The sequence below is a fragment of the Buteo buteo genome, chromosome Z (genome assembly GCF_964188355.1).
Source record: "Buteo buteo chromosome Z, bButBut1.hap1.1, whole genome shotgun sequence".
NCBI classification, from domain to species: Eukaryota; Metazoa; Chordata; class Aves; order Accipitriformes; family Accipitridae; genus Buteo; species Buteo buteo.
In genome coordinates, this window is record NC_134204.1 from 61478104 (window position 1) to 61492021 (window position 13918).

The 13918-nt window shown below is 36.5% G+C and overlaps 2 long non-coding RNA genes across 2 annotated transcripts; both read left to right on the forward strand.

Moving 5' to 3' along the window:
- The first annotated feature begins 678 nt into the window (after positions 1–678).
- Positions 679–3967, forward strand: LOC142026697 (uncharacterized). Its single transcript, XR_012648888.1, has 3 exons — positions 679–2383; positions 3385–3471; positions 3843–3967. It is a non-coding gene; the product is annotated as an uncharacterized LOC142026697 (long non-coding RNA).
- A 1564-nt stretch (positions 3968–5531) lies between these two features.
- Positions 5532–13547, forward strand: LOC142026698 (uncharacterized). Its single transcript, XR_012648889.1, has 3 exons — positions 5532–5938; positions 8162–8294; positions 11964–13547. It is a non-coding gene; the product is annotated as an uncharacterized LOC142026698 (long non-coding RNA).
- Positions 13548–13918: the final 371 nt, after the last annotated feature.

Here is a 13918-nt window from a genome sequence, read left to right on the forward strand (position 1 = left end):
GACCTGAAAAGCCTATGTTTATTGTCTTTGAAAATACCTTCAAATGCACAGGTCACATTCTAGTTTGCTATCCATGTCATATGTGAAAGGTGAACATTTCATGAGAAGATTTGAAGATTTATAATGAACCAAAAATAGCACAGCTGTACATGAAGAAAAAAATCTGATCACTGCTGTTTATCAACTTATTTTAGCCCTTGAAGAATGAGGCAGTTAGTTGTGCTATAGTTGATTTAGCCTCTTTTTGTTTATAGATGACCTTACTTTTTCCCCTTAAACTTATATAACTGCTGGATGCATTTATAGTATTTTTAGATTCAGGAGAGGAAGTAATGTTATTTAATATTGCTTCCAGGCCTTAGAAGGAAATACTTTCTACTACTAAAACAAAATATTTAAAATTATTCTATATTTTTATTGTATCAATCTTTACAGAACTGGTTTTGCTCCAGCAAAAGAATTTGTATCAGACCTGGAAGTTTCTGTTCTGTGATTAATGTCATATCAAACTCTTCAAAACTAAAGACAGGTATTGATAGATAATGGAATTTTTGTAATAATATTAAAACACATGAAAATGCACAGATAGAACAATATTTAAGGCTTGAAAACAAATATTGTCATGCATCCATTTTTAAACAAATGCCTTCATTTCTTAGACATTAAAATGCTGTCTCCTATTCTTGGAATTTTTATATGGATAATGAGACTAACATTAAACCGTGTCATTTATCTGAAAGGTCCTGCATTTTAAGCAATACTGAGTAGTTTAATCTTTCTCTTTTTTCTTTTTTTTTTTATCAAGTCATGTGCAAGTTCAATAAGTCTTTACTTCTGAAAACTCATTTTTCCTAATAAATATTTTTGTGCTAATGCTATGCCCCATGTGGTTTTAAACAGACCAATAGTAAGCCATGATTAATAGCAATAACTCTAGTAAACTATTCATCTAGATGACATCATCACACTAAACCTTCAGATTCTTGCATGGATTTAAGAAGTGAAGCCTAGTTCACAGCAGATAGAAGAAACATATGGTGAATTTTATTAGTCTTCTGAGGCAACTTGAAAATCTCAGGGATTTCTGTGATTGCTTTTATTTTTTTTCTATTTTATCCACAACATTATAGAAATCATATCTAATATAGTAGAGTGGTGAGGAAGATGCAGATTATCCTTGCATGCAGAAGGTATATTATGCAGTTAGACCTTGGTGCCACACTGAGAGGAAAACTCAGACAATAAATGCCACAAAGCATGTGAGCAGCAGGGAGGCATGAGTACAGTCCTGGTAAAGTGCTCCAAAATGAAAATCAAAGTAAGCAGATAAAAGCAGACATTGGTCTGGGCTTTTTAATCAGGCGCCTGAAGCAAAACTGAGGCAGGAATGATAAATCTGTGGCTATGTTACGACACAGAGGGAGCACTGCAGTCGATCAGGTCAATGTTTATGTTAACTGTGGTGGAAATCATTGAACATTCACCTTTCACCCTTGCAGATGAACCAGCAGGTTAGAAACTGTTGTTAATTTATGAAATAGCATGCAATCCCACTATGTAGATGGAAACTGAAAGGTAGGCAATTTGAAACAATACCTGGTTTAGATGGGGTATTGGTATAGTGAAATGCATAACGTGAATGTGAGCTGGCATTTTGAAACATCCATTTGCAACAAAGTAACAGGCAATTAGGAGGAAAACACAAATTTGGGCTGATGCTAGATAGTTTTACTGATACTTAAAGCACTTGATAAATGGCTGCATTTTGAGGAGCTGAGCTCCTGGTTCTGGCCATTGAACTACAGAGAGTCAAACCTGCAGTTTCTGGTGTCTAAATAAGTTCTCATGAGGAAATAATAAAGCAAACAGAAAACATGCTTACTTATTTTGAAATCTTCTTCAACACGCCAGAGCAATTCTTTTCCCAAGATTCACACCAAGTGCTCAGGTAGCGACCTAAAAGATGAAGGCATAGAAATGACTGTCAGAATAGGAGTTTTCAAATGTCTGCTCCATGTAAGCTCAGACCTTCCTCAGCTTACCATATGTGTAGAGCATACACTGGCAGAGGCTAACTACAGAAGCTGTTATCCACCCCACTGCTGAATTATAAAGAGTGTAAGAGAACGACCCACAGGATCCCCATTAGCTGCACTGACTAGCACTCTAGGATTGCTCTCTGCTGGGTCCTTCCAGAAGACCTGTGGCAACATAACTCCAGTCACTCAGCTACCTCAAGTACTTTCTCATTGCCACAAGACAAACAAAATTCCCCAAGGACAGAAACAAGCAGTTTCAAGTTTCATCAGCCCTCTTTGGAAATAACTTGCTTCCCTGCAGAGCCTGGGGAAGAGAACAGTCTTCACAGTCCTCTGTCCCTAAGGTAAGTAACATCACCTTCACACACAGGGAAACACAATTATTCTGCTAACGTTTGTGGGTGGCATTGCAGTAATATTTTTTGAGTTGCTTTGCTGGCTTTCCTCAGATTTTGTCCAGTTCCTACACCTAAAGCCAGTCAGCTCTTGACAGTTCCCAGATTGGATATGTTGATTTTCACAATTGCTGCACTGTTTGCTCTCAGCTGTGAAGATTTCCAGATTTCCTCACAAAAAGCATTTAAATTCACTGCTGCATGCCTTTTTAAAGGCCACCTGTCCACAGTGTTTAGATGATAGTCACTACCTACTATGACCTAGCACCATGCCTGTGACTAACATAAATGGCACTGATGTCAAGCAGGAGGCAAAGAACAGAAGTGGATTAATGTTTATGCTGAGGGAATTTTCTAAGCTTGAAAGAAAAGTCTACAGAATTTCTTTATGCATTATCTTTCCTACATCATCCTCCACTCAATGTTACAAACATAACATTAGTATACAAGCTAAAAAGACCAACACAGCAACTAGTGCCTACAGAAGCAGCTTGAGTATGGTTGAAGCTAATACACAGATTGTTTCAAGTCATTCTGGATACTTGTTATTTTTTATCTCCTACTTGAATTAAGGTTACAGTCATTAAAGATAACCTGATTATGTTGGAAAACATAGAAACTGAAGAAGGGAAGAATAACTTGAATACAACCACTGTGGCTGCATAAAGGAAGACTACACCAAGTTCAATACAGAGACATATACTTTGTAGAAGTTTTTGTGCTAAATTTAAGCTTTCAGGAAAACTTATATTCAGGGATAGGTACAATGAAATGTGGAAGAAAGCACTGAAACTATTTTGAAAAAAAAAAAAGCTGCTCAATACATAGAAATAGGTATTAACTCAATAAGGAGGTCATTGTGTAAATTACAAATAGCATGATTCTGTTAGATGCAACATAATGATCCACAGGTTATTAAAAACAAGAAATGCCATGTCCTCCTTTTGCAGATACAGTCTGACATGCTGCAATGGTTTCTACACGTCAGGGCCAAGAGTGTGATAGCTGCAACAACCTCTGTACAAGTTTCCATCAGTGTGAGTATATAAACATTGTCACAGGTTATGGAATTCACCTTTCTAAGTCCTGCATTTACAAAGGGGCTAAATGCAACATCTATCAGCAACAAGGCTTGGAGGGCAGAATGGCCTCAAATGAGAAAATACATTCTGATTAGCTTCCTCAATTGTTAGATGAGTTCTGTTTCATAATCATCTGATGATTACTGGAGAAAGGATACTGCACTGGATGGACTAGATTCATTATAATTTCTGTAGGAAAACCAAACCAAACCAACGAAAAATAAACCACTGTCCCCTGCCCCACCCCAATTTTCCCTCATTTTTGTTCTGAGCTATGACTGCAGACTTTACATTTGCATTTCTTTTGCATTCTTTTGAACGATTAGGAGAACCACAAAACAGATGCAGCTGATAAATGAAGAAGTCCTTCGTGTTTCAGCCAGTGCCAATGAGGCAGACACTGACAGTCAGAAGAACCAGCTCCTGCTGCATTCCAAGGACATCTTGTCAGGTGCTAACCTTTGGCAATCACATGATGTAGCTACATGTTTTGTGTTAGCAATATTACAACAGAAATTCCTTAAGATGTCAATTGCAGGAAGAACTGTAGGATTACAAACAGAGAATTCATCATGTGAGTGTTGAACAGATAAAGGACAGAGAAGAAAATGCCTAGGTCACCTAGGCTGGTATTGGCATCTGCATGTCTGTTGCAGTCTCAGGGAGCTTTATTTTCCCATGGGTTTGAAATGAAGCATTGTTGTGGTTGTGTCACTGAAACCAGGACAAGCATGTATCTAATTCCTTTTTATTTTCCTCCTTTTGTTAATTATCTTCTTTCTCATATCCATTTTCTTTTTCTTACAAATTCCATGAAAATAAACACCTAATATTAATACAGATATTAAGTTATGAATTTAAAATATTCAACAGTCAGGAAATTCAAATGTTAATATTCCTATGCAAAGACTATTTTTGATATAATACATACACTATAAAATCTGCATGAAAGCATTTCTCAGTATGGCCAGTAATCCAAAATACCACAAACCATAAGTGCAGTGTGATCATGTTAATGTTGTCATGGAAATTTTAACACTGTAATTTCTTGAACCATATGCATTTGATTTCTCACACAAAAATCACAGTTGATGGGATTCTTAACTGCTATAAAATGATGTAGTTGGAGTGAAATTATTGGACCTATCTTGACCCACACAAGCTGAAGATGTACTTTAATGTAATTGGTAACTGCTCTGTCTTTCCTTATCCACCAAAGCACCTCTGGACACTGGACACTCCTTTTGCACTGTTGGAGCATACAAATACAAATATTACCTTGCTATTTCATTAATAAGTGAAAAAGCTAATAGACTATGGTCCAAGGTAGGACAATCTTAATATTGTTCATGGCACTCAGTTTCAATCCATGAATGAAATTATAAAATACAGATTCTCAGCCTAAAAATGTGTGGAAGACCTAATATCTGTCTTTGCAATTAAGGAGATTAAAATGGTGACTCTCAACAAAGTTTTTAAAATGTCATTACTCAATATTGGTATTGTGGGGAAAAGAAAAGCCTCTGCAGGATATAAGCAGTGAAAATGAGATTCCTGTGGTGAACCAATCTCAGGATAATGCAGAGTTTGGCTGGATCTGGGGATCTGAGATAATCCACATTGAATTAGGAGTTTAATTTCCAATTCTGCATATTCAAATTTTCCAGCTGAGGTGGCTTGATCTTTGACACTGGACAAACATAACATTTTCTCCATGAAGTGTTTTTAGATCAAAAAAGAATTTATACAATATAAAAAAAAAATTGGAAAGGGATCTTTGTGAAGGAATTAATATTCTATGGCACATCAGTCCATCTTTACTAACTTTTTTTCATTAGATATAGATGAGTGAAGTTCTGTTCAGAAGAAAGAGGAGTTTATAAAGCTCAGAACAGTCATACTACAGTCACCCAGAAGGTAAATGTAGTACAGACCATGATCTCTTCACTGTCTCCTTCCACTCAGACAAGGCCAGACCTTATTCTTCCTCCTGCTTCTCATCTTGTGATGAAATAAATTGCTGTGGAGTATATTATTTAGTGACTCCACAGGTACTATACTTCTGTGAACTGGATACTAGTTGAGTGGTAATCAGCTAGTTCATTCATTAATTTAATATATGGTCAGCTGAGAAACAGTTCATCTCTTACAGTGTTTTACCGTGAAATCCCTTCTTGTGTTTGTTTTAATTAAAGTAGCTTCCTGTTTTGAACATGTTCAAGAAATAATGTAAATATTATAACAATATGGCAGTATGAGAAGGACATCACACTATTAGAGTGTGTCCGGACGAGCATGACCAAGATGCTGAACAGCCTCGAGGACAAGACTTACAAGGAGCAGCTGAGGTCACTTGGGTTTGTTCAGCTTGGAGAAGAGAAGGCTGAGTGGTGACCTCCTCGCAGTTTGCAACTTCTTCAAGGTAGGCAGTGGAGGGGAGGTGCTGATTTCCTCTCCCTGGTGACCAGCAACAAGACATGAGGAGATGGAATGAAGCTGCATCAGGGAAGTTCAGACTGGTCATTGGGAAAAGGTTCTTCACTGATAGGGTGGTCGGTCACTGGAACAGGCTGCCCAGAGAAGTGGTCACGTCACCAAGCCTGTCAGAGTTCAAGGAGCATCTAGACAATGTTTTTAGTCATATGGTTAAGTTTCAGGCAGTCCTGTAAGGAGTAGGGAGTTGGACTCAATGATATTTATGGGTGCTCTCTAGCTTGAGATATTCTATGATTATGTGATTCTATGAATTATTGTATATACAATAAAGCTGACTCAAGACCTTCTTAGCTACCAGTAAGCAAATTATAAGAACAGAAACTGAAACTGCTTGCCTAAAAAAAAGGAAGATTAATTTTAAATCTGCATTCAAAAAGCTTTAAATAGGAATAAAGCAAAGACACCACTCAGGCATCATAAGTGTAAAAATGTACAGTCTGAAGGGGAAATAATATTTAGAACTTACTCAGACAACCTGCTTAGCTTTCAGTCCTTGTCACAGACTCAATCCTTTGCTCCAAAAAAAAGACCCCTTAACAGCTCAGGTCTTCTAATGCTGCTTATTCACTATCAGACAATAGCCACAAGGAAGAAACTGTACCCTCCCTTCTTTGGAGGAAAGGACAAGTTAAATGAATTAATGAAATCCAGACTGAAAATTAAGTGGAACATCTAAACACCAACTTTTGCCTGAATTATTTGGTATTTATTAGCACACATACTGCTAGCTACATAATGACTTTTTAAAATTATACTTATTAATGGAAGCAAAGCTGAGGAAGCTTTCTCTTTGGAAAATATTTGTGCACATCTGCACTCATATAGCCACAGATCATATCATAAATTTTATTTGCTCTTTCCTTTCTCGGCAGCCAAGATTGGTATGAAAGCATCTTGCTTGCATGTGCTAGAAAAGCTTTTATTCTATCTATTAAACTTTAGATTTATTACTCCATGCCTAAATATACTCATTACATTTTTTTGCCATATAGTGAATTCAGCATTCTTGCTTACCATATGCAATACACCAAACAAACAAACAAACAAAACCCAAATACTTCTTTTTTGTTTGAGTGAAAAATGGGCACATTGAAAGAATCTTCAATCATTATTCAGAAGAACAAATCATTAATACTGATTCTTTATTATTAATTTTATTTTCCATTTATTTTAGGGGAAATATAGCTCCTCATATTAAAATGATATTAAAATAATGAATTATTCCTTTAAAATCCTCACCAGAAACCAGTTTCAAAGACTCATGCAAGGTAACAGTTTAAAGAGTTCAGAAGCATTTAAGGGACAATATTCTGCTTACCTATTATGAGGGTAAAAAGGGCTGCAATTTTATCCTTTCAAAAATAATACCAAATTTAGCAATTGTTTGCAAGAAGTTTAATAATTTTATCCATAAGTGGGGGTGGAAATAACACTAGCTGACACACAGAAACACACACACACACATACATCTCCTGTATTAGAAAACTCCATGTCCTCTTTGTTTCACTGAGTGTTCACAGCTCCTCTCACCAGAAGAAGATTTCTTTCTAATGCTCTGAGTGTTCAAAGATAACCTTCAATTAAACCAAAAGTAAAGTGTTGGGTTTTTTTCTTATTTCCTGCCTGAAAGTGTTGTTCGATCACTGACCCCAGCATTTCAGTATGCATTGTGATATATGTATCATGCAGTATATGGTTTTCCCTCTTCCATGTATTTTAAGGTCAGAAAGAACCACTACAGTTAGCTGTTTTGTCCCCAGTGTATCTCAATCTCATCCAGAAAATGCTCTGCAAGACCCAGCCTGAGCTAGAGCACAACTAGTCTTGATTTAAGACTATCCATAATGCTTCCATAAAAGCTCTAGCAGTTAATAGCCATGGCTGTTTATAATCTGCACCTTATTTCTTCCCTGTATCTGCCTCAGTGCTTTGTGGTAATATTTCTACTGGATGTACCCTGATTACTTGCAAGAATACAGTATAAACTCATAACGTGAGTTTTCATCAATAAGCTAAATGTTCCCAAAATACGGAGGATCTGACCACAGACCTATAATAAGAATGAGTTTTGTTTCATCCTACTAGAGGATGTGCTATATAAATACTGTGATTTACTCCTGAGACATGTACTGTGAATTTTCCTTTGCAGATGGGATGAATTTTCTAAGAATTTACTAATAAATCTACTAGATACTGGATCTTCAGGAAATAAAGGACTTTCTCATCTTCCTCCTGGATGTTCCAAGCAAATAAATAACATGGACAACATAACATGCATAAAGGTAAAATTAAGTGGAATTGTTTGTTTGTTTTCTTTAAGAAATCAGTTTGTACCAAAGGCATGATTATGTTTATTTACTTTTACTGTTGAATGTCCTTGCATTAAATTGTGATGATTATCAAAGTTCTTTACATAACCTGGCACTGTGGTGGCACTGAGTAAAGACAACTTATTCCCCTGCAGGACTTGCAGACAATGAGACTCAGGAACGGAATTCCCATCCTCTGGTGACATTTTATCATCAAAAGAATCAGTAACTCAAAAAATACATTCAAAGAAAGTGCAGATTCAGAGTATTTTTATCAACAAATTGAAAACACTTCACAGCTATTTTAATTATCCCAGAGGAAAGCTTTAATGTTAAGGAATAATATTTAAGATCTTTTCCTCCCATCCCCAACTCAGGGAAAAATAAGGTAACAGCCAGACAACCTTCTATAAAATAGGGATATCCTATTTTTACAAAAGGGTGGAAGAGAAATATACACAAATATGACTTTTTGAAGCCATTTTAATCTCATCTGAAATTATAAACAGTGACTGCATATGTATTGCAAAGTATCACCACAGGTCTGAGTAATAGCTGTCTGTAAATCCTAAATGTGTAAGCCCTTCTATGAGATGTCTGTATTTGTAAAAAAAGAGTTATACACTTTCCATTGATAATTTATTATTATTATTATTACTACTACTACTTTTAGATTTCTGATTTACATGCTACATTTTAATTCAAGTCTAGCATACTTCATGCTAAGAAATTCTAAATCTACAATTACAATTACAATTATTTAGGGTATGACAAATGAGTCATGTCATGTAATTTATATGCCACAAACATCAGTGTGTTTTATTCTAGTTGTATCAGTAGGTAGCAGCTAAGTGTGTACTGAGGCATTTTGTTCTGCAGGCTGCATATTCTCCTGGTCAGTGTGCTGGTTCCAGAGATAGTCTTGTTATGCATCCCCAGCCACAATTTGAGTTAACATTCAAGGCCCTTAGCTTCTAGGCTGCCAGAGGCTGAACTTATTGGTGAGACAAATTATCCCACCCCTCAGGGACAGAAACAAGCCACCTGTCACTTGTCAAAGAAACAGCACTAGTGCAGTGGTACCTAATGTCCTACCATCCCACCTGCAGGCAAAGTGACTGTTATGAAAGCATAACCATGGATAAATGTGATGGAAAATAGGCAAGGATGAGAAGGATTTAGATAAATGAGATCAGGTACAATTAGTAGCAAATTGTGCTGGCAATGGGGTTTTTTTAAGAAAGCTTTTAAAGCAACAGTGGCCTTCATTTTTCCTTACTTACTTGTAAAGTGAGGCACTCAGACTTCTGTGTTTCATATCCCTATGAAATCCACAGCTTACCTTTTGCAAGTCAACGGTCTATTGTTTATTTCAAGGCTGATACTCATTCACTTCGTGTTTTTCTGTGGTTTGGGAAATGTGTTTTTCAGTCGACTGCAAGCAATGAATCAAGGCCACACTATCCTCAAAATAGAATTTTTTATCAGTTTTTACAATTAATCAGATCCAGAAGATTATCAACCACAAGAGTTATAACGATTGCACTATGGTCTATTGGTATTATGAGAAAAGAGTTTCAATGAGCATGTCTTCAAATTCAGCTCCATTTGTGCTCCACATTAATAATTACTTCAGTTGATTGAAACCAGCAAAAAAAATATCCAATTAAGTGTCATTACATGACTTCAGTTAAATGCATGCTTTGGAAAGTCTCTCAGAAAATATTAAGTTTCAGTGAGTTTACTGTAACATGCTGTGACTGAATGTTTAATTCTTAAAGATTCACTGTCATTTTAAAGCAATAGCCTGGGCAGATACAGATTAATTACTAGATTTTAGATTCTATGCTTTCTGTTTCCCTGAAAATTAAGAAACTCAGTGTGACCAAAATTGCCAGAACACAAAAGAAAAGAAAATTTCTTGAAAACAGATTAATTACATTGCAGTCTGTCTGTATCTCACAGCTTCAGGGAAAGGATACATGAAACAAAGCATAAGCTTTATATATTAACTTAGACATAAGTCATGCATCTCCTGCCTTCACAATGTACAAGCACAAGCTCACAGTGTAACACAAGATGAGATAGCACATCCCAACTTAACACATTCTTGTCTGAAAAATAGTTAAATATTTACTTGGCCATCTATTCTACCATAGAAAAATGGAAATTTGTTTCTCCAAATGTGATAATGGCTCTAAACTGGTGAATGGCAGGGCATTAAAAACAAAATGAAGAAAGGAAAATAACACTATACAATAAAGCTGGAAGGTGGCGTGTCTAAACAAAATCGAGAAGCAATTACATTTTAAAGCAAGTCAGTGGTCAGTGTATTCTAATTAAAGAAGAGTACAGTTAGGCAGGGAGAATTTTTTTTTTAAACCTCTTAGACATGTTAATAAATTCTTATAATTAGTAGATTCAATATGTCTGATTCTAGAAAAAGGGCATGAACATGAACATGAACATAAACATGAACATGTACATGAACATGAACTACCTAGGAACTGGGAAAAAAGGAACAAAAATGACTCCATGAAGTTATTGATGTCATTCAATGTTAGAGCACAGTCGTCTATTCCTTCTGTATTGTTTTTCTATTTCTCTTGTACAAAGATACAAGCTAAGTCTCAAGGAGATTTAAACCAAAGAACAGAAAAGAAAGGAAAACGAATAAGTTTATATGTTTTTATATTTTGCATTAGGGCCAACTCCCCTCATCTACTCCTTAACCCATCCTTTGAATTAATTGAAAAGATAACAGTTGTCAAATTGGAACTTAGTCTTCACAATGGAGTTTGATGGAAAACAATGAAAACACCTTATTCTTTGGGGGAATAAAATAGATTAAAAAATAATTTAAAAAATTTTCATGAGAAGCTGACAGAGAGCCAATGAGGAATTGAACATCAGAAAAAAGGGAAGGGTCAATTTAGAAAGACCTTTAAAGAGAAGGCCAAATGTGTTTTGCAGTTTGTTCAGTTCCTGCCAAAGCACAATGAACCATAGATTTTTCCCTTAAAAATGAAATGTGGTGTATCATAATTTGATAAAATACGCGATTAAACTTGATGTGTTCAGAGGAGCAGATGGCTATGCCTCCAAGTGTTCTCCCCTTGGGTTTCCAAATAGCAGAGGAAGCAGGAGGGAGAAATACAAAAGACTTTATCACTGTGTACTCATACAGCCTAAATTATGAGCTTCAAAATCAAGAATGTTTTGTACTGGATAGAAATTTTCTTAATTTCTTGTATTTGTAAACAAATTTTTTAAAATATTTTCATGAGCTACTTAATATTTAAATGGTGTCAAACATGTTGGATTTGCAACCATTTTCCTCTTTATTTTGGATTTCTCTATCTTTGTCTGTACATTTGAGGAAGAGTTGTACATTTTCCGTGGACATACATCAGTGAAAAAACATGACTGTCTGCTTACTTTGAAATGCTTTTGTAGGAAGATATAACATCAGTCTTTCACGGCTGTCCTGGCTTCCAACTGATTTCTTACTGACATTAAAAGTGACCTTTAAAAGGTCAAATGGTTTGGTTCCTTGTTTCCCTAGAAAATGCTACTTTCCCAGCATGATACTTCAGCAGTTGCAATCAGATTAGTCACCCAGCTTTCTGTTCTGTTTCACAGAAAGACACACTCCTTAATTCCAGAACTCACCCTGTTTTGCCTAGAAGAAGACAGCTTTGCAGACCACCTGGCCTGCTCTTTTCCTGAAGTGAATGTGGGCATGGAGAATGAGTGAGGACGGCTTGGACTGTCAGCCATTGAACAGACACCAGAAAGGATTAAGTCACTGACAATTAGGTTATTGGCTTTGCACTGTTGGATGTTTCTTCAGCAGCATATCATTCCAGCTCTAGACGTTCTTTCCAACTCATATTAGTCTATAATTCTATGATGTTACTTTCACTGAGAATTCCAGATGGGTGCTTTTTTACAGCAGAATAAATACACAGATTGCCTACAATTTGGTTTGCTAGGTTTTGGAAAGTGTGAAATGCTATACTTTCATCAGTCCAGGAAGGGAGTGCTCTTAGCTTGTGGTATTCTGTCTTTGCAGTTACATGTAACTGCATGATAAATTCCAGAGCAGTGATCCTGAATGGTGGCTATATGCCTCTCACTGGGTGCCTGGTCACTCTCATCTTCACTGCATCATGTCTCTGGAAGTGATCCAGAGATTAGTAAAAGGAAGAGATGTCTACAATGGGAAATATCAAGGTGCTCAGTTTGGGGGCAGGAAGTTCTCCAGCTGTGCATGTCAGTTCAGCTAGGTTTATTATCTCCTACAAATTTAAGCCCAGATTTGTAAAGGCAGATACAACTCCAACAGAGGCTTTTACTTATTGCAGTCTGGGTGCAGACTAACAACAAAATGAAAATGGAATCTGGCAATATTAGACCATCTGTACAGGCAGAAATAAAAGAGTTTATAGGGCTGTGATCAGCCTGGCTATTAAACTTCATGTGGGATTTAGGTCTTATTTTCCTCAGTTTCATTCCCTGTGAGTTCACATGTCCTGAAATTCACTGTGAATGCCTGACTCTTGTTTCAAATGCATGTACTGCAAAAGACAGAAGAGTCTCCTAGAACAGCATGGCCTACTGACTCTCATCTCAATTCAGGAAAAGCTTTAATATCAGAGTGCCCCCTCCATAAACCCTTTAACAAAGCCAAAAAGAAAGAATGTGTTGCTGCCATCCCAAACAGTGTCCTGCTTATGCTGCTTCCTGCATTAAGTCATAGGCCACTCAGGTTTACATACTTTGGAGACCATGATGGTTTGTCTCTGCCATCACTTTGATACTTCCTTGACCAGCAGCTAAACACAGGCTCCCAGTCCTGCTTGTTTAAAGAGTGCCCTGCACTGACAAGGTATGGTGCAAATGACTAGGGTGAGCTGAGCGCATTGCAATTTATTCTAGGAGGATATATGAGTGGTTCAAGGATGTTACAGAAACAAATCTGTGTGAAATCAGATCTGAGAAAGTGGAGCAGAAAAGATGTGTCTCTTGGAATAATTTCAGCTGGAATAATCAATCCCAAGGTTTACAGGATTTAATAAGGATTTAATAGGGCTTCTCTACTGCTACACCTCTGAGAGGTTAGAAAACCATTTAAAGAAGTTAAGCTGGACAAATCTCTCAAAGCTCCAAGTTTGTAGTGCATTAAACCTGGCATATTCCCACCTGCTTTCAGCATGTATTATACCATCCTTGTACAATTCATGGTCTCTCCTACTAATGAACACACTTCTGAAAACTATATGAACATACTGTATAACAGTTTGTCCTAACTCAGTATCTAGATTATATTACATGAAATATTAAAAACAACTGAAGAATAACATTGAAAAACAGATCACCATATCTTCCTGGAACCAGGCTAATGCTTGCTTATTTCCTCTCCCTACTGGAAGACATGTAGACTCACCAATTGGCTCAGAGACAGTCATAATAGTCTTCTTCCCGGAAAAAAAAAAAAAAATACTGCAAGATAAGGATTGCATTGTTCTTCTTATAGCTTTGAGAAAGAAAAGCACCCTTGTTCTGTAAAGTACTGAATCACACTAAGTGTGTCT